The 26,540-nt window shown below is 42.2% G+C and overlaps 1 protein-coding gene across 10 annotated transcripts in view; it reads left to right on the top strand.

Annotated features, from left to right (window-relative positions):
• arvcfb (ARVCF delta catenin family member b) overlaps positions 1 to 26,540 on the top strand; it is a 233,709-nt gene that overhangs the window by 72,069 nt on the left and 135,100 nt on the right. For all 10 annotated transcript variants that reach the window (XM_017414607.3, XM_017414609.3, XM_017414605.3 and 7 more), the window contains one exon: positions 21,071 to 21,165. The gene's annotated coding sequence lies outside the window, so the exon portion shown is untranslated. The remainder of the gene's footprint in view (positions 1 to 21,070; positions 21,166 to 26,540) is intronic.

Genomic DNA, 26,540 nt, shown 5'->3' with positions numbered 1-26,540 from the left:
TAGTTAGTACCCTACAAGCCGTGACATCAGTCCTTTTAGTATTTACAGCAGCATGCTTCATTTTAAGGTTATTCTGAGAAGATGTCTTTGGACAAACTTTGATTTATCTCTCCACAGGACATTATTGTTACCCCACCCATTCTAAAATCTTGATAGTAACTTGTGTCACGTGGTAAGATGCTGGACTGTGCGAGATCTTGCCAACAGCCCAGTCGCGTCACAAGCAGAAATCTGACAGAGATGTCAGTCCGACAGGGAATGGAAAGCAAGCCCCGGCAACAGTACTTTGTACGCTAAAATGAGAGAGAAAGGAGGACGAGGGGAAAAAAGAGAGCTGCGGATGCTTCATAGAAGGGGGGGGGGGAGTCGCAACAGTAGTCACACCGCCTAATTTTTCCATTAGATTTCTGACACTGCTCGATATTTGTCGTTGGTCAGCTCTGGTCGTGGGAGAGCTAAATTGGCAGTCGTGATCCTGTCACACTAAACCATCACAGAGGACTAATTCAAGCTCACGGCCAAAGAAAAAAATTCAGGATTCCTTTTTTTTTGCAACAGCATCTTGGGCAGACTTTCCTGAGGCAGACGGCCTTAGACGTGTTTGCTGTGGCTTGAAGTCTGCAACACTTGCAGATGATTTTCTTTGCTGTGTGTTATTTATTTATTTTATTTTTTTCCCCTCCATAATTTCTATTTGTAACTCCTGGTGTATTCAGAGTCTTCCCTAACATTTTATCTGGAGGCTTTTGAGAGGTCATTAGACGTTACAGGGAAGACAGCAATCCAATAGCGAAGAGCACTGCCGGTCCCAGATGTGAGAGGTTTAGGTAAAACAGACCCAACCTCAGTATTTTTCAAAGGTTGTACAGTAGGTTCAAAATTAATTGGAGCGTTATATAAGAGTAACATAGTATCATTGGAATTTGCTTGACTGAAAGGAAGATAAAGAAAAACTTAAACCATGTTCAGCCTAATTTTACCGTAAACAACTATAAAACAAATCTGAGGTCATCTTCTGTTGACAAATGACAAAGTTAGAGACGTTTTGGTAAAAGCTTGAAAATAACTTTGCCCAATCTCACAAGGCATTGCGATGTTTTAGTGCGACCTACTTGGGCTCAGAGTATGTGTTATGAATGACTCTCAGCTACTACCACATCTAACTTTAGCTCCATACCTGTAAAATTGGCTGAGTTATCACCTTTTTTTTGTGTTGGCTTAATTATGTGGCGGCCATATTGAGTTGTATTGACTTTCAAAGGTAATCAGCTGTAGATGGACATCTCGTGATGACTTTCTGAGAGTTTCATTAAAACCCGTCCACTGTTTTATGAGATATTTTGCTAACAAACAGCCAGAGTTGACTTGAATAGTTAATGGCAAAGTTAGATCTCACATGGTTTGTTAGCACTCGATGGGGATGACTGTCAGCCATCTCCCCACCAAATTGTAGTCCAATATTTGTCAAACTGACTGAGTTATTGCCTTTTCTGTGTTCTCTAATGTTGAACTCCAAAAACTAATCAGTTGTAGATGGACACCCAGTCATCACAGGTCAGTCCAGCGGTACATGAGATATTTTGCTAACCTGACATACAAACGAACACAGACACAGGCAACAACCATTATGGCCCTTTCACTTTTGCCAGTGGGTGATAACAAACAAAATTTTGACAAACTTTTCTTTAATTTTGAAAAGCAGCACTGTTATATTTTCTAGGAAACATGTCAGGTGATCCTCTTGTTAAGATAAAGACTCACAGCCCTGATTCGGAGCCCAGTTGTTTGTGTAACAACATGACCTTCCCGTTCCGCATCTGTGTTCCTTTTTGCATTTTATAAATCGCGTGTCGTAAAAACGTAACCTTGCAGTGGGACTCGGCAAACTTGTTTAATGTGGAGTTTGTGCGTGTGTTTGTATTTGCTCCTCAGGCATGCAGCACAGTCCCCTTTAAAAGAGCGGGGGTACATTTTATCCCAGAAGGGCGGGGGAAGGGGAGGGCAACACTCCGACCCCAGAGGGGGCGCCGTGGCAGCACGGGGTCAATGGAGATGTAGCGCCTCAGCTGCACCATCTGACAGACCTAATGCAGCTATTCCCCCTCCCCCTCCGCCCTCAGCTCTGGGTCCTGTTATCAGAGGCCAGGAACAGAGGCTGCGTACAGCCGAGACTCAGGACGGCTCATCGGCGCACCGCTCTCCTTGGTGTCGCCTGGCTGCTCAACAAATGATCGCATTAGGCCGAGCAGAGAGCGCCGGCATCATTAGGGCTGTTTATCATACCGGATCGATTTTACCTTTCACATTACTGGATGGTCGTGCATAAATAACACCAAATGATGCACTCAGGTAAGATATAAAAAACACATAAGCATCCCAATCAGGATTTGTTTTTTTTTTCTTTTACTACCCAGCCATTCTGAGAAAGTTGGGACATTGTGTAAAGGTAAATAAAAACAGAAATCAAAGAAATCCCGTAAACCCATTTTGGATTCACAATGGGACAAATTAAACATATCAAATGTTTAAGTGAAAATGTGCTATTTTTAGGAAAAAAATAAGGGAAGTTGAAATTTAATGGCACCATCACATCTCAGACTTGAAGCACTCAGAGAGCACTAACCTATATGCAGTTTAACACTGTCTTGCTGAAACATGCAAGCCCTTCCCTGAAATCACATGTTCTCAAACCTTTATATACCTTTCTGCATTGATGGTGTCTTTCCAGATGTGTTAGCTACCCATATCATAGGCACTAATGCACCCCCATACCATCAGAGAGGCAGGCTTTTGAACTGTGCGCGGACCACAGGCGGTACGGTCGCTCTCCGTTTTTCCACTTTGCCTCAGTCCATTTTAATTGAGAATTGATGCATTTGAGCATTTTTAGGGGCAGTTTTTCGCATATCGGTGAACCTCTGCGCACCTTTATTTCTGAGAGATTCAGCCTCTCTAAAATGTTCTTTTTATGCCCAGCCGTTACTGACTCGCTACCAATTAACTCAACGTGTTTCTTACTCATACCACTTACTTTCACAGCCTTTTTTATTACCCCTGTTGCAAGTTTTTTGAGATGTGCTGCTGCCATCAAGCTCAAAATGAAGTTATTTTTCTTTTACCATGTTACGTTTGCTGCGTCTCCGAGATTTGCAAATTTTACAGAGTTCAGAGAGGGAGGGGTGGGTCGGTCTAATAGCCCGTAACAAGACTGACGACCACCACCACCATCATCATCATCATCATCATCAGGAGCAGATGAGATGCAGGTGTGCTCACTGTTTGCTTAGCTGCATCAGATAATTCACGCTCGATGGGAACAAAGGAAAAAGGAAGGAGGGGTCCGTGGAGGATATAATGGTACAGAAATAAATTGAGCAAAAACGGCATTAGCCAAGTTAAATTATCCTTTTGAAGAGGTGCAGGAACTTTTAAGGAGCAAGAGTCATTTATATGATAAATGATAATGTGCGTTGTTTCTGTCTTGAAAGGTCTGGCTTCTGTAGCCTGAAAACTGCTCCCGAGTTGGAGATTTTAATTCCGCAACAGTACAAATGTGTATTTTTGGAGTTGTTTATGTGGAAACATGTTGAAATCTCTTTTTTTGGGACTCTTTATCATACTTCCTGGGGGAAATATGTGACTCTTTAGCTGCTTGACGCTGCACGACATTCACCAGCTCGTCATTAGTTTTGTCTTCCTGCTTCTCTTTTAAAAGGTGCCATATGCATGAGTGCATAATGAGATTTTTTTTTTCTTTCACAAAGTAGAAAATGCATTGACTGGAAGTGTGTGGAGGAGCCCAAACCAGGAGCGTTGACTGAATGCTTTGCGTAGCTGCACAAGTACAGATGAATTTCAAGCTTTATCGCAGACATAATGGTTTGAGTTGTTTTGACACCTTAAAGGAAGTCTCTCAATCGCATTTAGATTGAAAATATATTTTCTTTGAGTACATCTGCTTCATGATTTTTTATCCATCCTGTCTTGGCTGTATTAAAACTGGTCAACAACATATAGTTCCATGAAAAAGATCTTCAAAAAAATGGTAATATCAGACAAAGAGAACCTGAATAAATAAATAAATAAAAAATGCAGTTTTTAAAAAAAGAAATCAATTCAAACCAACAAATTGCCCCCTAAACCTTAAAACTGGCTGTGAGTGTTTACGATAACTGGTCACATGGCTGTGGAGGGCTGTTGGCTGCTGTCTCCTTCTTATTGTTGAATCGTGCACTCTGACCTAAGCTGAGGTGAGTGAGGCCTGCAGAGCTTTAGATGTCATTCTGGGTTCTTCTGGGACTTCCCGATTGAGTCGTCGACACCTCCTGGAGGAACTTCCCACTCCTGGGAGGGTTCGCCACTGTTTCATGCTTTCACCATGTGTGGATAATGGCTCTGTGATTTCTTGCTTCTGCAGGTCTGGCGGTAATCAGACCTGGGTGCGCGTTGAGATTAAACTCAGCTTTCCATGAAATCAGTTAATTCCCGATTTAACAAGGGGAACAATTACTTCTCCACAAAGGGCCAGGTTTGTTTGGATAGCTGGTTTCCTATAAAATAAGAACTGCATTTTGGGTTTTCTCAGTTTATCTTTGTCTTGTATTAAAATCTGTTTGATCCTCTACAAATCGGAAGTAATCTGTAAGGGGGATAGGCACTTTTACACGGCACCATAGCTCCAAAACTAATTGGTCAAATTTTAAGACAATCAGATTGAAAAGACCTCACAGCAGCTGCCGATACCAAACATTTGGTCAAACAGAAATTTCAGAGGCATTCAAAATGCTTGGAAGTCTAATTTACTGCACGCCTCTGTCTTTGGAAGCGGTTTGAAAAATTATGCAGGTTTTTTTTTTTTTTCCCTGTGAGGTCCTTCGTCCACTTTTCACAAAAAGCTCTCCGAGATATTACCCAAAGCTCCCACACCATCCGCCGCCTGCCATTCCATCGCAGCAGGAAAAAAAAAAACGAAGAAGAAGCACTGTTTAATCACTCTGATAGTGCTGCGAGATTCTTCCAGGCTTTGCACAGATTAGGAGGACATTACTTGGAAATGAAAGAGAGAAAATGGTCTACGGATTCCTAAATCCTCTCCAGAGAGCCTTAGTCCTATATGGTCTTTTATTTTGGTAATTTTCCTCCTGCTTATATTTATCCATAGGCAGGCTTTGCAGGGTTTTTTTTTTTTCCCCTCCCATCAGCAGCTCATTCATATTCATACCTGTGCACACTCTGACACCTGGGAGCAGTTCTGGAGAAGGTGCTCTTGTGCTTTTTGAGGTTTGGTCTCTGGCTCAAAGGGAGTGATGAGATGAGCGTGATGCGGGAGGAGACGTCGCTCGCCTCAGTTTTAGTGTCGTGCCGGAGACGGAGTACAGTTGGATCCTTTTGATTTAGCTCACTGACAGTGCTCAGGAAATGCATTATTTAGTTGTTGGGTTTTTTTCTTTATACATTTTTACGTCAGCATTTGCAGGTAACTCTTGAATTTAAGATGAACCTGTGTCATGAGCAGCTACTGAAGTTTTTTTTTTTTTCTCTTGTCAGATCTTTTTCATCGATGTCAGAGGATGTCAGCAGGTGGATTCAAGGCTGCCTGCTTCTCTTTCTTGCTGTTTTTGACTCTCCCTTTGCTTCTGGGTCCCAAACCTCTCTTTAATGATTGCATGTTTGTCACCTGAAGCCGATCACACAGCAGCAGTAAGACAAATAAAGCTTCAAATGAAGCAATGGATGGATGCTAATTGATGATGCCTTTGTATGTGTGTCTGTTAGCAAAATATAACATGACTCACTGGACAGATTTTAATGAAACTGTTAGAGAGTAATCACTGAATGTACCTTTACAACTGATTCAATTTTGGAGTCAGTCCAATTTAAGATGGTCGCCACAGCTAAGTGATCTTAGCAGACACACAAATGTCTATAACTTAGTCAGTCTGAGAGATTTTGTGCTAATATTTGATGTGGTGGCAGCTGAGAGTCATTCCTTTACTTATATTCTGAGCTCCAACTGATCATGCAACATCTATATCTAAACCTTTGCCATTAACTATTGGAATTAACTCTCCTCGTCTGTTAGCAAAATATCTCATGAACCACAAAGTGGATTTGAATGAAACTCTTAGAAAACAATCATTAGATCTACATCTAGAACTGATAAACGTTTGGACTCAACCCAATTCCAGATGGCCACCATAGCCATCTGACCTTGGAAAACGCAAAATAGCTAATGACTAAGCCAATTATACAGGGATTGTGCTAATATTTGGAATGGTAGCAGCTGACTATCATCTCTAACACATCGATCAAGCACATCACATTGTGAGACGTTTTTTATCAATAACTTCTTGACTAAACTCTATATTTATTTATTGCAAAATATCTCATGAACCACTGGACGGATTTGATTGAAACTCTCACAGTAATTATTGGCATTGTGTCTACAACTGATTAGCATTTGGTGTCAACCAAGCCTACACTAAAAATGGCTACTATGTCATCTGATCTTAGTGTAAAACTCTGGCATGAAAGATGGCGGGCGATATGCAGTCTGTCCTTTGTTGTTATTTTTTCGGAGTCCTTGCTTAGTTTCCGGTCAAACGCAGTTAACAAAAGTCCTTTTTTGTCGATCAAATGCCCGTTAGTATCTCTGCAACAGGAAAGAATGTTTTGTTTTTTCCAGAACAGTTAATGAATCACTTTGGTTCACAAGGGCTTTGATTGTGAGGCCCGCGAGTGAAGCCCTGACATCTCCCGGTGAATTACAGCTCCGAAACTCCGAGGGCCGGCGCCGACCGGAGGAGCTGTTCGGTCAAAGTGACGATGAGAGGAACTCATTGGCTGCTGCCATTTTTTTTTTTTTTCTACCTTCTGAGCTTAAAAACGTAAAGAAAAGCAGCAGCGAGATGCTTTGAAATGTGAAAAGAATTACCAGACGTGGCTTTTTTGTTTTTTATTACATTTGACAGCTGTGGCATCTAGACCGATGATCTGCAAACACACTCACGGGGTAAAATCGAAGAAGATTTAGGGGTTTTTTTGTGTGTGTGACTTTTCGTATCAATAGTGAAGGAGCGAAGCAGGATCTCGATGAAGAGCTGAGAGTGATGGACTGTCACCCTCCTCTCTCAGCCTGGCTGCCCCGGCCTGCAAGGCACGAATGAATACTGATACTTTCGAATCTTGTTCTCTGTCCAAACTGAGCGTATTTAGGCAGACTATCGGACAAGTTGAGTCAACACCTTCAGTGCAGTTTAGTGGCAAAAAGTTATTTGCGATGTCATCAGTCATCACATGCCCCACTTACTTTATCTTTCAATCTTTTAGCACGATCAGATTGGCAACCATGGACACACGTGTCCGTTTTGCTTCAAACGTCAGAAGAGCTGCGCAGCATCCATTTTCAGTGTTGAGACTGAGAAAACAGAACACATTTAAAAACTAAAAACAACTAGTAATGTTTGAAGAAATGCATATCGTGTGTCAACTTCCAGCGACCACCACGCCAAAATTTAGCTTAATACCTAAAAGCACGTCTGAGTTACAGCTATCTTTGTGTTTTCTAAGTTCAGTGGGCTGTGGCGGCCATCTTGAACTGGTTTGACTCCAAGAGTTAATCAGTTACAGATGTAAACCTAAAGACTACTTTCTGAGGGTTTCATTAAAATCCGTGGAGCGGTTCAGGAGGTATTTTGCTAACAGACAAACAGGGCTGTCGCCAAGAGTTAGTGCAGACGTTTTAAGCAAAAATGTGGTGCAAAGTGTTGTGTTCAGAGTATGTGTTGGGGATGATGCTCAGCTACCACCACATTAAATTTTAACTGGATATCTGAAAAGTTGCCTGAGTTATAGCTGGTTTTGTGTTTTCTAAGGTCAGCTGGCTGTGGTAGCTATCCTGAATCAGGTTGACTCCAAAAGCCAATCATTCGTAGATGCCCCTCCTCTGATTGCTGTGTGAGAGTTTCATTGAAATCCGCCCAGTTGTTCATGAGATGTTTCGCTAACAGACGAACAAACATGCATGCAGGTGGGAGCGAAAGGGGATTGCGGGTAAGCAGTGTCATCACGTGTGCTTAAAAAGGGTCAAAGGTCATGTTTCTGTTACAGCTCCAACATGGGTACGATCCTCTTGTTCCCTGCGGCCAGCGTCGCTTCACCTATGCTGATATTCCGTGTCCATTTGGGAAAATTAGGGCATGAGCTCGTGTTTCTAAAGGATCAGTTTTTTACTTCACGAGAAAACACCCTGCTTGGCACCGGGAGCACAGAGGCACCTGCTCAGAGCTGGAAGGTTTAATTGGCTTGTTGTTTCAGACATGGAGGCCGTAAACTGAGGCTTGATGGTTCTCTGCCCCCCTCTGGGAGCAGAAGTTAATCATGAAGTCTGAGTGGCCGATGGGAGATGTCGCCGTCATCTCCGTGGCACCTGTGGTGACCTTCACATCCACCCTGCACACACACACACACACACACACACACACACACACACACTAAGAGCTTCTCTCCGGTTTTAATTTTGCAGAAATGTCTTTTCGTTGGTGGCGTTTCCACCAGTTAACTGCAATTAGACTTTGGATTGTCAGCAGTTAATCAGCTGTTCTCCCCTGGAGTTTTTATCCTCTTGCCACCACTAACAATATGTCCCTCCTAATTACGCTGTAATCGGCATAAACAAAGTGTTTATTTTTGTGTAATGAACTGTGGCTCGTTACGAAAAAAAAAAAAAAACCCACAAGAAAGAAAGGCAACGAGAGAAATCATCATCACCTTTAATTCAGTCTCGTTAGGTAAAGTGGGGGGCTTCGTTTCAACAGATCGGTTTGAAAGACGGATGAGTTTCCAGTCCTTACATGAGAGCATTTTTTTCTAGCAAAATATTGCATTTTTATGCCCAACGGTGTTTGCATTTCAAAACGGGCCCACTTTTTATTTTTATCACAAACTAGCGAAAGGCAGATGTTGGGCAGGAAGAATTTTACCGGTGTTCTTGTGTCACTGCCACTGGTCGAATTTAAATTCAACTTCCAGCAAATAATCATTGGCTGTGCATCAACTGATTAACTGTTGGAGCTGTCTCCAAATCAAGATGGCCGCCACGGTTAACTGACTTGAGAAAGCATGAAAAGGGCTATCAAATGTGCAAATCAATCACCTTAAATTTGGTGTGGTAGTAGCTGAGACTCATCCTTAGCACATATTCTGAGTGCTAAAAAAATTGCACGCAATCTTTGAAATTTTGCCATTACCTCTTTGAAGTCAACTCTATCTGTCTGTTAGCAAAATATCTCATAAACCTCTGGACAGATATTAGTGAAACTCTCCAAATGTTTTCACTGGGTGGGTGCCTACAACTGATTTACTTTTGGAGTCAAACCAAATGAAGATGGCCGCCTCAGCTAATCGAACTTTGGAGATACAACAATAGCTGTAACTTGGTGAAAATGACAGATATCAGGATCAAATTTGGGGTGGTAGTAGGTGAGAGTCATCCGCAACACATGCTCCGAGAGCGAACAAAACTTGCGAGACATTACGAAAATCTAAGTTTAAAACTTTGGCCTGAAAAGTGGCGTGCAGTCCCCCAAAGGAACGCTGGGCTTCTTTCAGTACATAACTTTGCATTGTGGATTTCTCCCCCCAGGAAAAGGTGGCGGCAGCTTCTTCCCTGCTTTGGCACCTTCCATCACACACACACTCCTCACCTCGCTGCACTCCTCATTTCCTAATGCCGCAGACAGTGTCTTCTGCTGTCTTTGTGTATATACAGCCAAGTGATTTGCCCAGGCTGCACATGCAGGTGTGAGGCTCCCTGTCATCCACAAATCCTCCTTACATGCATCTCTGAGTCAAACAGCAGCTCATAAAAAGCCTCCTCCTCCTCCCCGGAGCTGTACCGGGGGGGGGGGGGGCAAATCTTCCTCAAACCGTTCGACTCGTCTTCATGTCTTAATCCGCGGTCAGGGCGATTTGATTGAAGTGGCGGCCTCGCTCTGTGGGGGGGGTTAACTTGTGTAAACGCACGCTCACAAAGCTCACTGTCGCGAGCCTCAAAGGGCTCTGGTGGGCCATCGTTCACTCAGAGTCTTATCTGCCATCCGTTCATCAAAGTGTGACAGAGTCGGTGCCGTTAATCATTTTTGAAGGCAAAAAACCCCAAAAAACTAGCAGATTCTTCATTAGGAAGGGTGGAGTACGTCATTTTTACCTTCAAAGTCAAACGTCACACTTATAAAATGAAAGACCTTCTTTGAAGAAATGCGTTCATTCATTTACACTGAGAAGTGATAGCACAATAGCCATTTTGGTCAAACCGTGACGACAACGTTAGACGCAGTCTCACGCGACATCGCGATACCTCATCTGTTAGCTCTTGGAGTTTGGGTTGTGAGTGACTCTCAGCTACTACCACACCAACTTTTAGCGCAGTATCTGTGAAACTGACTGAGTTCTAGTCATTTTTGTGCCCGACAAGGTTAATTATCTGTGGCGGCCATCTTGAACTGGATTGACTCCAGAAGTTAATCAGTTGTAGAGGTACATCTAATGATTGCTTTCTGAGAGTTTCACTGAAATCCACGCAGTGGTTTATGAGATATTTTGCTAACAGACAAACAGGGTTGACTCCAACGGTTAATGCCAAGGTTTCAAGCAAAGCTGCTGTGCAATGTATCGCGCTTAGAGTACGCATTGGGAACGAGGCTCAGCTAGTACCACACCAAATTTTAGGCCAACATCAGTAGAATTGACGGAGGTATAGCCACTTTTAGGATTTTAAGCTCAACTGGGTGTGGTGGCCATCTTGAATTTGGTCGTGTCCCAGTGTTAATTCGGTCTAGATCGCAACCCAGTGGTTACTACCTCCCCTTACACCTTTGGCCGAGGGCGATAATTCTGAGCACTTCTGACTTTCTGAGCAAATAGACAGCAGGACAATCCTGAAACCTGGACTAACTCATACAGCACGATACCTCCATTTCTCCAAACAGGAGTGGATTCTTCTCATTCTCTGGTAGATGGAAGCTCATGATGACCTCATCTGGCAAACCTTTGCTCCTCAGCCGATGGAGCTTGAGTCGCATTAGCCCTGAACCGGAGCTCCGGCTCAGGCGGCGACAGATTTGGTCCACCTCTTAAAGCCCTGGCAGCTGCCAGGAGAAGAGGCCGATCGGTCTTTTGCACACATTAGGTCATTACTTTTTCCACTTTACTTTGTAACAACCTACAGGAAGGGTGGGCTGGAATGGTCCGACCACATTAGGCGGAGACAACGTCGCACATTTTGCTTGATTAAATCCTGTTTTGAACTGAAGCCTGCGCGCTCCGAGATAACGCATTAATCTGATGAAACTCCGGGGAGTCTGGCACTCGTTAGCCTTCGAGAGACACCGCGTCCAGGTTTGTTCGTAAAGCCGGGCGATCCCTCATCCTGACTTTGCGATGGCTGATTCACGATCAGGTAATGTATCAAGGGGATTCTGGTTTGCCTCTAATGACTCTTTAACACGTTTAACTTTAAAGGTAACCCCCTGAAAGTTGCGAGAAAGTCTAACAGTGTGCACAGTCCAGAGTACAGCACGACGCCACCGATCTCCCCCCTCCGTCCCACTCCGTCCCCATTCAAACTCCTCAGTGAGCTCCCTTTTTTGACTTGGCAGGAAATCTTTCTCTCTTTGCCTCGTTTTTTTTTTTAAATTCTCCTTCCTCAATTTCTTTCTCTCCATTAACTCCTCAAGACGCTGCCGACTTCTGACGAGGCAGAGCAATTTCCTCCTGTTACCAAAACAGAAAAGCGACGCTCGCTTGTCAGTGTCAGCGTTCTGTGATTATTCCTGAAACCCCAAGCTCTAATTTTTCCTTTTTATTTATTTATTTTTTTCTTTTCTTGAATCGCATGATGCAAGCCTGTCTGTTTGTCCGGACTAACCACCGTTCTCCCTGAACTGAAATCTTTTTTTTCTTTTTTCAAATTCTCCATTAGCCGCAATTTTGCGAACACGGTCCGCTACGCACAGGTGGGAACATCTGCAGCACAATGTGCGTCTCGGCTCTGCTTTCACCTGAACAATTACCTCCAAACACCAAAGCCGTACATCATGTTCCAGAGCCGCCGCAGGAAGCTGCGAGGGAGTTCTACACGTGAAGAAACATGGAAACACCAGTAAAACTCGAAGCAAAAGTCCATCCGATGGCTTTAGCTGCTGATGCGTCTTCTCGAAATAAAAGCTCGTTCACGAGCTAATACCAAAAGTATTTTCAGGAAGGTGTATGTTTATACTGAGAGCTCAGTTCGGAATCTCTTCCGGTGCAGAAATTTGGAAGGTATCGTTTAAGTTTTGCGGAGTCTTGAACTTTGGTCGTTTGGGTTGAAACAGTCATCGTAAATGTTGGGGCGCCGTGCGAATCGGAGCAAGCGGTTTCCGTGGCATTTTGTTGCTGTTTCGGAGACGCTGTCATCAGGCAGCCTTGTTCTCATTGGCATCTGGAGGACTTGCAGAAACAGCAGCTGTATGGAGCGTCATGGCAACCAAACAGCGAAGAAGATGGATGTAGATCTAAATTGGTCCTGTTTTTTGATTTTATGACAAACTAATGCACCTTAAAGGACATTAATATACATGTTGTGGCTGAAATCTGACTCTACTAATAAAAAATAAAAACTTTAAAAAATGTTTATTAAGTCATAAACCCTAAATTAACCGTGCTGCTTCAGCTGTTGAACTCTGGACCAGGCCAAACCAGTGAGGACTTTAGGTGGTGCTTGCAGTCTATTTTTCTTGGTAAATCACAAATGAAATAAAAGCCTAGCATTCCTTGAGGGAATGCTTACCGCCTGCAGGCTTTTAGACTACGATCATCTTATAATGACAACTGACAAAGTTGTCACAATCTGATGCGATACTGCGAGACAATATGCACATCAACTATGTGCGACGAATCACTCTCAGCTACTACCAAATCAAATTTAGCTCACTATCTGTAAATTGAAGTTATAGCAATTTGTGTGTCTTTTACTCTCCTTGACACTCTATTAACTCTGCATCTCCAGGTGACATACAAGCACAACTGCACCCACATACAGTGACATGAACATATATTTTTTTTTATTTATAAAGTCAGTCTTTCTGTCTTTCTGCTACACATACGCTTACCCACCCACCTACCTACACAAAGCCACACACACACACACCATCATCAACAGATTCACAAACAGTCCTGATGGTTGAAGGTCATACAAACAGGTTACTATTACAAACGTGGCCTGCCTGCTTTGATGCTAGATTCAGTCCTGATTCCATAAAGTAAATCATGCAATTAAGATTCTCATTTTGAGATATTTTTTTTTGTAGAGCAAATCTGTTCTGGCACGTGTAGGCAGCCATCTTCTCTATGTGGTATGCCTGAAATGCCACAACAGGACAAAAAAAAAACTGTTTAAGTTTCAGTGTCATTAGATTCTTTAATGCTATTTAACTCCAGTTTTATGGTAACTAACCGAACAAATATGGAACAGGGTTCGCTTCATTGGACACAAACTATTCATATTTATTTAGTCACCCAGTAAAATTTGTTTTTGCATACTGAAAGGGATAAACAGCTTGTTTCTAATGCTTTAAAACTGGGAGATTGTGGGACATTTGTGACAGCGTGGATGCTACATGAGTGATATGATAGACATTCTCAAACAGCATGTCTGTTTAAGTTAGACGGTTTGTGAGAGTAACCCAAACGTGCACTGCACTCTTTCAGAAATATGCAATTAACCAACTTTCGCAGTGCCTCCACGAGACACCGGTATGCATATCTGCAGCTCGTCTGTACGAGCGCAGAGAGCCTCTGACAGCCGAGAACGAGCCTTGATCAGAAGCATTCCCCAGACTGTCGGAGCTCACTTCGTCTGTCAGCTCGCTAGCAAAAAGCCTCGGTCTACATTCATTATTAATCACAAAATTACACCGGGGTCTTCTTCTAACAATGCCGGGTTGAAGGAGGACAAGACACGATAAAATATGCAGCTGTCTGCGTAACACACAACAGGTGAGGAACCGAGCCCCCGAAACGAGGCCCAAAAGTTACACAGTAAGAGAGTTCCGCTCTTATTGCTGTCAGGTAACGCCGGGGCTACCAGCGGTGGGGGTTGTTGAGTCACCGGCTTAAATAACTGGAGTTGAAAGGGCAGAGTGGAACATGGAGGCATGTCAGCTCCATAAAACCTGCCACCACAAGGCGGGCGATAATGCTTTTGCCTCCTGCATGTGTTTTGTGTGTGCAACACAACACTTGAGCCACTGGACGAACTTTAATGAAACTCCCAGAAAGTAATCTTTGGACGTGCATCTGCATGTGGTTAACTTGTGGAGTAAATCCCATTCAAGATGGCCGCCACAGACATTAAAAAAATACATGAACAGCTATGACTCTGTCAATTTCACAAATATCGACCTAAAAATAGGTGCAGTGGTAGCTGTGACTGATCCGCCACACATATTTTGAGGAAGAGAAAAACCAGCACTAAATCGTTATTTTAAAGGTTTTGTCGTTGACAGTATGTAGACAACTGTCTGTTAGCAAAATATCTTGTGAAACGCTGGATGTATTTTATTGAAACTTTTAGGAAATAATTACCGGATGTCAGTCGACAACTGATTAGCATTTGGAGCCAACCCAATTTAAGATAGCCACCACAGCTAACTGACCTTAGAAAACACAAAAATAGGTATAACTTTGTTAATTTTTACAAATATTGAGCTAAAAGTTGTTCTAGCTGACAGTCATTCACAACACATACTCCAAATCATACTCACTGTGTGAGATCCTTGCTTAAAGCTTTAGTATTAACAGCTTGGGTCAGCTTGGTTTGTCTGTTAGCACAATATCTCATGAACTACTGTTTGGAGTTTAATGAAATTTTCAGAGCATTTTTATTGTCTGTGCATCTACAACTGATTAACTTTTGGAGACAATCCGATTCAAGATGGCTGCCACAGCTTATGAGCATTAGTCAACACAAAAATGGCTCTAACTTAGTCAATTTTACAAATATTACTAAAATATTTTGGTATGTTAGTTGCTGAGAGTCATTCACAAGACATACTTTGACCATGACATCTCCTGCTATCTCACGAGGTTGTGCATAGCGTTTTTTACAGCACTAGGTTTGACCAAAACGACTACAACGCCGTCATTTTTCAACTTAAGATGATTTTAGTCTAAAACTCAACTCTGTGGCGGTGCGTTTCCTTTAAGGAATGCCAGGACATTAACTCATGTCCTCATTTACCCATAAAAGTGTCCTGTTGAATGTTTAAGCGTAAACAGTGTCTCGTTAGTCACATTTACTCCTCGGTGCTGCAGGTGCACGTCTTCCTCAACCTTGAGTCTGGAATGTGTCAGCACTTTGTCAAAACTGGCCATTTACCATGCGCCTCTTTAGCCACGCAGTTCTCAGAGGCGGCCGCCGCCTTCGCCTGCGTAATCACCGTTTCCTGCCATTAACCTCCGGGTCAGCTCCGCGGGATCAGGTGGAAGGTTAAGCAGCGTTAGCTCGGGGCATCATTTATTCATTTATCATCACTGCCCATCAGTCCGCTCGCTCCCGGAGCAGCCTGTTGACCCGGCAATTCCAAAGGCGTCGCGTCACTTTAAGCAGAAATTAAACGTGAACTAATCAGAGTGAGATTGGGCGGGTCGATATAATCTCCATTCGGGAGCCGTGTGGGGCCTCCTCCAGGGTCCTCTGAGAGAGCGGGACAGAGAGCATATACACTGCCAGGCTTTGCTGTACCTTTGATGTTTGATGTGCGGAGCAGAGAGCCACTCGGTTCTTGAAGTGAAAGCACCAAGAAACCCCCAGGGGAAAAGGAACATGTCCTAATCATAACAGCAAGCAAAGAAATCGAAAAAGAAATTAATCTTTTTTTTTTCATTGTTCACTGAAGGCCTTCTGATTTGGTGATAATGAACCATTATTTGTTTTACAAAAACAGGGGCATACAGCCGCGGTCGAAGGTTTAAATGCACTCATCATGAGTGTGAATGTCAGCTTAACCCCATTCATGCATTAATTATGAAAACTTCAGCCAGGATTTTTTCCAGTAGTATTTTTCTTTCTCTTAAGGCATAAAAAAGGGTGAAAAAGAGACTTTTTTTATTTTCTTAAATCTATCTTGGATTTCAGAAAAATTTGTTGCACTTGCAGTGGATAGCCAGTATATTGCATTATCCACTAATGTCCACTTTAGTGGTCTATGCACAGTTATAATATATAACCCTATAGGTATACAAGAAAATGGATTTTCAATAGCTGTCCACTGCAGTGACCACTATGCATGAAAGAGTTAATTATTACTTATTTGAACCGTTCTTTTTCCAGGGTGGATTGATTACACAGCGTCCGACTTCAGTGACTTTTGTAAACCAAAATGTGGTACTCTAATTCAGACAGGATCAAATATAAACATACAGCCTATTCATTTTTAGCTTAGCTCATTGAACCTCGACCACAGGCTGTTTGTGGCCGGCTTTCAGCTTCCGGCTGGATGTTTGACCACTCCTCTTAACCAATACGATCTCTACCGTAATGGTAGAGATCGTTTCATTTGGTTGGTTTCCTGACACAGACCTGGTTTTTAGGCTTATTCCATGAATTTTCAACAGGGCCGATGGGGTCTTTGAGGGGAACATTCAAAATGTTAGCTTGCAAAGCTCAATCTTTGTCTGTTTTTCCTGATAATAAAACTTTTTTTTCAGAGGACGTTTGACATTTGAGAAACTCAGAAGGATTTCCAAACACAACGTCCTGGTACATTTTAAACCCAACAAGACTCTCAGACAGAGGTTGGTCCACCCTAAGGACAAAACACCCAAACCCAAACTGAGCGGAGTTGTGTATGCAGTTCAGTGCAGCGAAGAATGTTCAGACCTTTATATTGGAGAGACCAAACAAACTCTCCACAGACGCATGGCTCAACACAGGAGAGCCACCTCTTCTGGAAAGGACTCAGCAGTTCACCTACACCTCAAGGATAAGGGACACTCCTTTGAGGACCAAAATGTTCATCTTTTGGATCGAGAAGACAGATGGTTTGAGAGGGGGGGTGAAGGAAGCCGTCTTTGTCAAAAGAGAGAAACCAACATTAAACAGAGGAGGAGGTCTCAGATTCCAGCTTTCAAAAACGTACGATGGCACGTTACGCCTGATCCCCAGTCAGTTTCACTCCAATCAGGATCTGCATCCATGTGACCAGAGTGGCCCATCAGTGAGTCAGGCTGACAAAGACCCTAATGAGCCTCTATTGTGAGGAGAGTGAGTGTAATCTGCATGTGAATCCATCTTACAGAACATCACAGCTTTAAAAGCTCGAACTCCACACTCTCTGTTTTTTAAACTGAGAAAGCTCCTCGGATGAGAAGTGAAACGTCTTCAGCTACATAATAGAAGTCCAGTTGTTTTTGTTTTTTAACCTTTTTCTTTTTTTCATTTACCATGTCTCTGATGGAAGGTGTCACTTTTGGAGCTTCTTTCTCCGTCGGCACCCATCCCACCGAGGAAAAACATTTGAAGCTCATTTCAAGCATACGATGAGTGTATGTAAACATCAGCCTGCAGACGTACTTAAAAGGCTGTATTTTAAATTTTGGATATCATGCACTTATGCCGTTCAAATTGTGAAACTGAAGTGATTTCTTCATGGGAAGTACTGCTTATTTTTTTCAAGCCTCATCTACTTGGATAAACTCCTTCGCAGATCTTTCTGCTGAGAAACCCAACCCCGGTGAATATCAGCTAATGTGCCAGATGAACTGCCGGTGAACCCAGCGAGGGAGCAGCGTTCATTCCAAATAAGTCTTCAGCTCGTGTGTTTAAGCACTCCTTGAGCCCTGAAGCCATTTTTAAGCAGCTGTTTTGTCCCATTAAGATGAAACCGCGGACGGACGCCTTGCCGCGAGGAGGAGGCGATTGGGTTTGGTGTCATCGCCGGCCGATATCTTCTGGGAGGCGCCGAGTCCAGCGGGCTCGCGTTTCCCCAGCCTTCAAAGGGAGCGCAGTCTCTGGACAGGTTGGCGTGCACGGCGGAGTGACTCATCCGGTGGCCTGACGCATCAAAACCAATTTGCGCTGCAGTATTGGACAGTGGCCTTTATCTTTCCGCGTGCTTGTGATGTTTATATTTCGGATGTGTTACAGTGTGAGGACGGAGGTCAAGACTGAGAAATTGGCTTGTTTAAAGGATGGAGCAAATGTTGCCTCATTAGGGAGAATCAGATATTGACCACATAACCTTCCGGCTCTTATATTTAGTGAAGAAGAGATCATTAGTTTTGCTCTTCATGGGATTTTGTTGTTGTTGTTTTGCTTGAATCTATTCTTATGACTCTGGCAATTGCAATAGCCACTTTTATAGTTTTATATAATGTAGTTTTATTTTTTTATTAGATTTGCTATTATTTGGTTGAGGCTATTAGTGTTCGGAGGGGGAAAAAATGGTTCAATGGCACAATTTGGAGCAACTGCAGTCTGTGCTGTAAAGTCTCCAGCAGTCACGTTTCTGGCAGTCAGAGAGGCCTTTCTGGTTGATAAGTCAAGTCAAATTTATTTATAAAGCACTTTTTAAGCAACAAGGCGATTCAAAGTGCTTTACAACATGTGAACACAAAAATACAGAGTCATAAAACACACACAGCAATATCTAAAATATGAGCTAAGATAATCTAAGTGAAATCATGAAACTGAACATATCTAAAACATGAAACACTAAATATGACACAAAAGTACAGAAAAGCAAAGATAAACAGAACTAAACTAAACTGAAGGTACCGGAAGGTTAACTAATAGTACCGAAGGCCAGCTAAGAGTTAAATACATTTTAATAAAAAGATAACTAAAAGTGTCAGTGTAAAGATCAGACATGATAAAAGCTAAGATAAACAGAGCTAAACTCAAGGTACTGGTACCGGTTTCTGGTTGATAAGGGATCAGACCTACACCGGTATGTTTTGCGGTTGACTGACTGCATTATTTAACAGTAAAGTTTAGAAACAGATCTTGCACAATCAGTTAGTGCTCACAATGTAGGTTGTAGATGACTCTCAACTACTACCACACTAAACATTAGCTCAATATTTGTGACCCGTGCTGGTAAAATGAGTCAGAATGAGCAGAGGCTGCGATGCAAAACGTGAGAAACCACTGATTTTTGAGTCCATAAAAACGCTATCTAGCATTCCAGGTAACTAAAACAGTATTCAATCTTCCTAATCTATCCATATATCGAGATCTTTTAACAGGAATGTCTTCAGAAATAATCCTTTTAATTCTAATCCTTTTAATTTCCTTTTTTTTTTTTTTTTTGCTGTAGCGGCTGCCATGACGCCAGGAAATGAAATCCCTTCATATATTTGTTTGGTGTCATTTGGGCATTCCCCCTTTTTTAAATGAAGGACTTGAATTCCTGATGACATCACTCCAGGCCTATAAAAAACAAATTTTCAGACTGACAATCTATTGAACAAAATCAGCTTGTTGCCAGGTGATAAATCATCAAATTAAAAAGAAAACAAAAACTACATATCATTTTGAAGCTACTTAGATGGAGAATTTGAAAATAATAATAATAACCAAACATTGGAAAATTCCTCTTTGTGACTTATTTTGCCAGCATGGGTCACAAGTGTAACAAGAAGTTATAGCCATGTTTGCGTTGGCTAATGTTGATTCCGTCAGATCTCTTTGCTGGGGAGTTTGGGTTTTCTAATTTTGCAGATGTGTGCAAAAAGCTAAATATTACACTGAAGGAATGGGAAAAAAAAATAATACGGCCCTGAGATGATGATTGCTGCAGCGCTGATGTAGCAGCATTAATCTAATCAAAAGATTTTCAGAGCGACAAATGTAACACAGTTGATTAGACTTTATTCAGGGTCTAAAAGAGGCGTCGTTAATAATGTTTTCCTGACAGTTTAAGGGTTTACAAAATTTAGATCTGAACTTTTATTAATAGTTTTCTACGATGTGTCTAATATCCACTCACAGTTGCACAGGGTGACCAACTGCTTTTTTTTATTACCTGCTGCCATAAAAAGCGAGCAATAATGTAACTGCGTGTGTGCAGGTGTTTGTTGTCTGTCTGTTAGCGAAATATCTCACAAACCACTGAGCAGATTTGAATAAAACTCCATGAAAATTAACTTTGGATTTACAACCTTAACTGATTGGGTTTTGGAGTCAACCCGATTCAAGATGGTCACCACAGCTAATCAACTGTAGCAAACACAAATATTGCTATAAGTGAGTTGATGTTATGGATATTAAGCTGAAATTTGGTGTGGTAGTAGCTGAGGGCTATCTCAAACCCAGACTTCAAGCGCTAATAGATTGTGCATGATCTTTGTTTAACTGTAGCTGTAACTGCTGGAGTCAGTCCTGTCTGTCTGTTAGCAAAATATCTCATGAGCCAGATGGTGGATTTAAATGAAATTTCCAGGAGGTAATCACCTGATAGACACCTCCAAATGATTACCTTTTGGAGTCAATCCAATTCAAGAAGGCCAACACAGCTAATCAACTTTAGCAAGCAAAGAAATGTTTATAAATAAGTGAACTTTACAGATAATGAGCTAAAATTTGGTCTGGTAGTAGCTGAGAGTCACCCCCAACACATACTCAAAGCTCCAGCAGATCGCATGAGATTCTTCTTTAAAAGCTTGGCATCCAAGGTGGCAGGCGATGTGCGTTTCTTCCAGGAATACTAATTTAATGTTGTGTATGCTTTTAAACCAAATAAACAGGACAGTGCAACATCTACGAGCATCAAAACAGTGCTGCAGGTTTAAGATGAATAAGAAACATGAAGAGGTTGTCAGAATGACACGTTTGTCAGCCAGGTGTTCTGGGTACATATGGATACCGCTCAGAATGTGAGATATTAAGAATCCGGTGCAACTAAAAGTAAGATTTGCAGTTGATGTTAAGAAGTGAACATGCTGTATATAAGGCTCAGGGTAGTTCTGTGCTATCGGTGGGTTGGCTGAATATTTTTACCAGCTTCTCCATGTTGTCTTCATTCTACAGATCAAGTCCACCGGCCGACTGAAGCGACGACTCGACTCCAGCAGAGCCTCACCTGTCCTCGGTCGACTCGCGGCCTGACGGGACTCACTTCAAAGGTAACCCTCCTCTCCTTACCGCCTTTAATCCCTTTGCTCACCTCATCACCGAAGTAATTACATCGTCTGCCATTTTCTCCCACTCTTTTATTTATTTGATTATATTTTTTTTGTCCTTGTCTTGCAAATCCAAGACTCCAATTTTTTTCCATTATCACTCTTTGAGAGAGCTTCGCTTTGTCGCTCGAGTACCTTTTATCATTTTTTTTTTTAAACATTCAGAGGCTTTCTCCTCCAGGATGCTCTCATTTTAATAACTCGAGCAGCCGAATCACGTGAGGCAAAGTGATTTTAGCTTTCTTCGCCGATTTTATGGTGTTTCGGAGCAGAATGGCAGAGGGCATTTGCTCTGATTCGGGATATCTAAAGACCGACTCGAGTGTGTAATTAAACGTTTGAAGTCCGTCACCTTTAGTTTGATACAACCCGAGACACTTAATTGCAATTTAGACATCTTATACGCTGCAGAAAGACTTGCTCTTCTTATGTGACTTTGCTTTGAAAACTTTCTTGAAGTTGGACAGGGGAGCTAATTGAAAGACGGGCTCACGTTCGTGCCTGCGGATTCACGCGGCTTTCTGGGCTGCTTTAATGATTTTACGTTGCCAAAGAAAGTGAAAGGACCAACTCTCTCTTTCCAAATTCTCGGCACTTTATCCAGAACCTCAGCCTCCTTTGTGCTTTTTAGTGTAATCTACTAAAACCGTTTGCTAAACTTATTTATAGCAACCCCGTTCAGAAACTAGTGGAGAACTTAAAAACGCGCTATTAAACAAAAAAAAAGCAGAATACAGCAAATGGGGTTTAGCGTCTCCTTGACCCATTTCTTTCTCAAATAACTCCTCTGTTTCTTGTAGGAGAATTAAGAGGCTGTCATGTGTCTGGGTTTTGTTCTGTTTTGATTTGGGGTTTTCTTGTGTTTGCTGTTTTTTGTCCTTGTCTTGGTGTTGTTTTGTCTTCTCTATGTTTTGGTTCTGTTTTGTCATCACTCACCTGTCCTCTGCTCAGCAGTTTACTGGTTTCCTGTCACACCCATCTCCAGCTGTCTTCACTCCTAATCACACACCTGTTCCCACTTCTCCTCATCACCCTCTGCTTAAAAACTTGGTCTTCCTCTCCACCTCCCTGCCGATTCATTGTTGTTTGTTAGGTGTTGGTTGTTGTTTTTGTCCACGGTTCCTCCTTGCCTCGTCTTGCCGTATCATCTTGGGATTTTTGTTATAGTTAGTTTTGCTGCCACGACAGCTTTTGTTTTCAGTTTTGTTATTTAAAAATAAACCTTTTTTTGTTTATCAATTATGAGTCTGCGGATTGGGTTTGCCACGCTCACACCACATCCTGATAGAGGCTCATGCGAATGCACGCCCGGATGTTTTTCCTTGCGTGTGCTTGCTGGTGATTTCCATCCTCTCGGTTCAAAGGAAAAAGGGATTAAATAAAACATGGACGGTAAACAACGGCTGATTTAGTTTTTTTTGTCTAGCTGTGAAAATGATCAGCTGTGGACCCTGAGCACCTCTCTAAGCTGCACTTATCCCACCTGGCATCATTCAGCAATATTCATTTGGGCATTGGCATTCACTTTATTGTTGCTCAACGCAGCAGCAACCGGAATCTTAAATCGGAGGCTCGGTCCTGGTGACAGAGCTTTATTTTTCCTCCCCCGGTGTTTCTGTTTTATCTCCTTTGAAACAGTCAGGTGTTTTTCTTTAGAATCTTATAAAATAATGGTTAGAGTAGACAATCGTTCTCCACTTTCCATTCATTATGTGGTCATTAGCTGAACTGATATTTATGCTTTGTGTTTGTTGAGTTTAAAAAAAAAAAAAGAATATAAATGAAGCCTTGGCTTGGCAGCATCTCCATAGTTTGTGTGATCCTCATGTCATCAGCACTTTTTGGGGTAATTTCGAGGTAACCCATTCCTTAGCGGTGCTTTTAAAGCCTCGTCTTAAAACTTCCGTGAAGCTTAGCAAAATTTTCCAATGCAACAGATGAAAATTTGTCACACGATGAATCGCTCAATCCATCAGTGTTGGCAGGGCCAGTGACTTATTGACCTGCTTAGTGAGGGAGCAGAAAGCTCCCTAAAATCGCAAACACACGCAGGAGGAGCAGGTGTCTTTACGTTTCTAATTGTGCCACGGGCTGCCGCAACCTCTGCTGGGCATCAGGTGGGTTTAGGAAGGGAATTCATTTGAGGAAGCTTGAAATTGGCGGCGAGGAGGAGAAAAAGGACCCCACCGCCCACGCAGTTCCTAATCAGGTGAATGGTTCTAATTGAGCATCGACACCAGTGGTCACACTCATCCTCATCCCTCAGGTCTCAAACTGTGCCTCCTCCCCCCCGAACCAAACCCCCCGAGGTAAACAAAATCGGACGAGTTCTGCTGAAGTTCTCAGTTTCATCTGGTTTGGAACAAAACATCCTGGATATCTCAACAAACGTTTAACGGATGGGGAATAGGCTAATAATCGAAGGCAAAAGGAACACTGAAAAAAAGGAAACTTTTCAGAATGTAATCATTGGATATACATCTACAACTGATTAACTTATCAGGTCAACAATTCAAGATGGCTGCCACAGCCAACTGACCATATTCATCTACATCATGGGGGGAAAAAAGGTAAAAATCAATAAAGATGTGGTTTTAAAAATACCAAGCGCAACTTTCCCTGCACGATACTCGTCTGACCTTCCTTCCACAGAACATCCACAAGCTTCACAGCAGTTGACACCAAGCCTTCAGGAGGATTTCAGGCTCTTTTTTTTGTTTTTAGTTGGTTGTTTTCAAACTACAGTAGGAGGTAACTGCTGGAATACGACATTAGCGGCCATAAATCCTTTTGGACGTAAGCCAGCAGCGCTCCAACTGGCCCAGCCTGGAATGCTTTTCAGAATATGCCCGAGAACAGGAGCGGCATGTTAACTGCTCCAGCTCAATCCGGTCAAAGAGCTTGCAGAAATGATAAAAAAAAAAAAAAACCTGATATGTTTAACATTAAATTCAATTGCAGTTGAATTTATGGCAGGACAGTATGCTAAAGAGGGTCATTATCATACCATAATGAGGCCTCTGGCTCCTCACAGAAAAACAACAGGTCTGTTTATTACAGGGATGTTTATGAGAGCAGGGACTCTTGTCATTGGGAGATTTGTTGAAGGGGAGTCTAAAAGATTGCTAAATAAGGATGCCAAGGATTTATTATCAGATTTTTTCACCAAACCTTTCTCCGTGAACTATCATTACTTGCTATGCCACTTTCGAAACCAAGAGTTGTGCTATTTTTAGAGCGGCGCATGTGTGCCGAAGTGTGTTCATCGCAAGGTAAAAGTGAAACATCAGCTCCGCTAATGGATTATGAGCCTGTTTTTCCTTTCAATTAGAGATGTTTGCACTTTAAGAGTCAAATTTAAACCCACACGTCTTTGTGGAATTAATTAAACATCCCCTGCGTTTATTTTCTTTTTTTTTTTTAAATCTCATCTCTTTGAATAATTACCATTCCCCCCACAAGTCAACCTGCTGCTGTGACATGTGTAAGTGGCAGTCTTGCCCTTGGAGTCGTACTTTGATATGTTTCCGTCACATAAAGTTGGAAGTAAGTGGGACGCGTAATTTAGGACGGGGGATAAAGATGGAGACCTTGGTGATGTTTTTATCCCCTTTGACCAAAGCCATTAGCAAACATCTGTTGGACCAGAGCAATGTTTTAGCGGCAGAAGGGGGGGGGGGGTTCTTCAGCTAGACCCTCCCTTTTGCATTCCGAGCTATTTTAAGGAAGGCTAGAAGGTGGTGTTTAATGATAAGCTGTGGGGCGGAGGTGAGTGTTTGCCATGGTATGAGTCAGGAAGCAATGGCTACGTCCCCCACCAGCCCTTCGAGCGGTGTGATTCATTAGAGCCTGTCCTCAAGTATGCCCAATCAGCATCGCTATTGAAACACTACTGATGTCACTTATCTCAAGTAGGAAATAACTTTAAATAAAGACAAGGATGCTATTTTTACATTCAGCCAGCACAGTTTCCGCTTGGAAACCCGAGTCACCAGATGCAGGCTATAAATGTATCCCAAACAGAAATGTACAGTGAGCGCCATAAAGATAAGGAGGCGTTTAAGACTGAGAACAAGAAAAATGTCTTCTTTTTCTTTTCTACTCGCACAGAGTTTAACTTTCAAAAAAACGCAGTCTCCTTGGCGCGCATCAGTTTGATTGGAAGACCCAGACAAGATAAATAAATGATGATCAGCGGGTAACAAAACATCAAAGAGGGATTGTGTGCTTCAAAGGGAATAAGGACTTCATCCTCACCAGGTCCTGTAGTAAAGAATAACTAGTTTCCATGTGAACACAAAGACACATTTCTCTTGGTTTTCATAACCCAGCCTGTTTAACATTTCTAATTCTTGCACATGCATTGATCCCCCTTTCTGATCCAAACCACTCATCCACAACCATTGTTTCTGGGACATAATCACAAAGAAAATTGCCTCGTATGCTTTATTTCAGTGTGCCACTTTTTAAAAGTATTTTATGTTGTGTATGTAAAAATGTGTGGCTTGCAAAAAATTGTAGTCATTAAATATGTGAACAAACTGCTCTACAATTCATGTTTTTATTGTCTGATCCCACAAATCCCATCTGCAGTGACCTTTGTTTAAAGAGGCCATTAAGTCAAGTGGAGAGTATATGATAACTGCTTTCTTCTTTTCCTTAAACTGTTGTGTAATCTTGTAAAAGACTTTAACATTAGCTGAAGTAGCTATGATGAAACTGCAGCTACACAGATACAGATATGGTGGAAGTTGTTTTTTTACCCTTTTGTTAAAGAAAGGAAAAATCCACAAAGCTCACTGAAATAACTTGAAACTGACCAAAGTAATAATAATAATAAGAAGAAAAAAAGCTATCACAAAAAAAATTATATGAATATGAAAATGGTCTTGACAAAAAGGATGGTACCCCTAGAAAATGATTGGACCACAGGGACATGTTAAACTAAAGCGTGTCCTGTAATCAGTCAGTCTGCCTGTTTAAAGGGTGAAAAGTAGTCACTGAGCTGTTTGGTATCATGGTGTGTACCACACTGAAAGCTGAGAACAGAGTTGTCTCAGGAGCTTAGGAAGAAAATTACTGACATCATGTCAAAGATAAAGACTATAAGACCATCTCCAAGCAGCTCGATGTTCCTGTGATGACAGCTGCACAGATTGTTCAGAAGTCTGAGGTCCACAGGACTGGAGACAACCTCCCTGAACAAACTGAAGAGACGGATAATACGAATGGTAACCAAAAAGCCCAGAATAACTTCCAAAGAAATTAGAGGTGAACTCCAAGGTCAAGGTTCACCAGTTCATCACACCATCAGTTAC

The sequence above is a fragment of the Kryptolebias marmoratus genome, linkage group LG1 (assembly GCF_001649575.2).
Source record: "Kryptolebias marmoratus isolate JLee-2015 linkage group LG1, ASM164957v2, whole genome shotgun sequence".
In the NCBI taxonomy this organism is placed as follows: domain Eukaryota; kingdom Metazoa; phylum Chordata; class Actinopteri; order Cyprinodontiformes; family Rivulidae; genus Kryptolebias; species Kryptolebias marmoratus.
The sequence above is the reverse complement of the archived record's forward strand: the minus strand, read 5'-3'. Positions and strand labels throughout refer to the sequence as shown.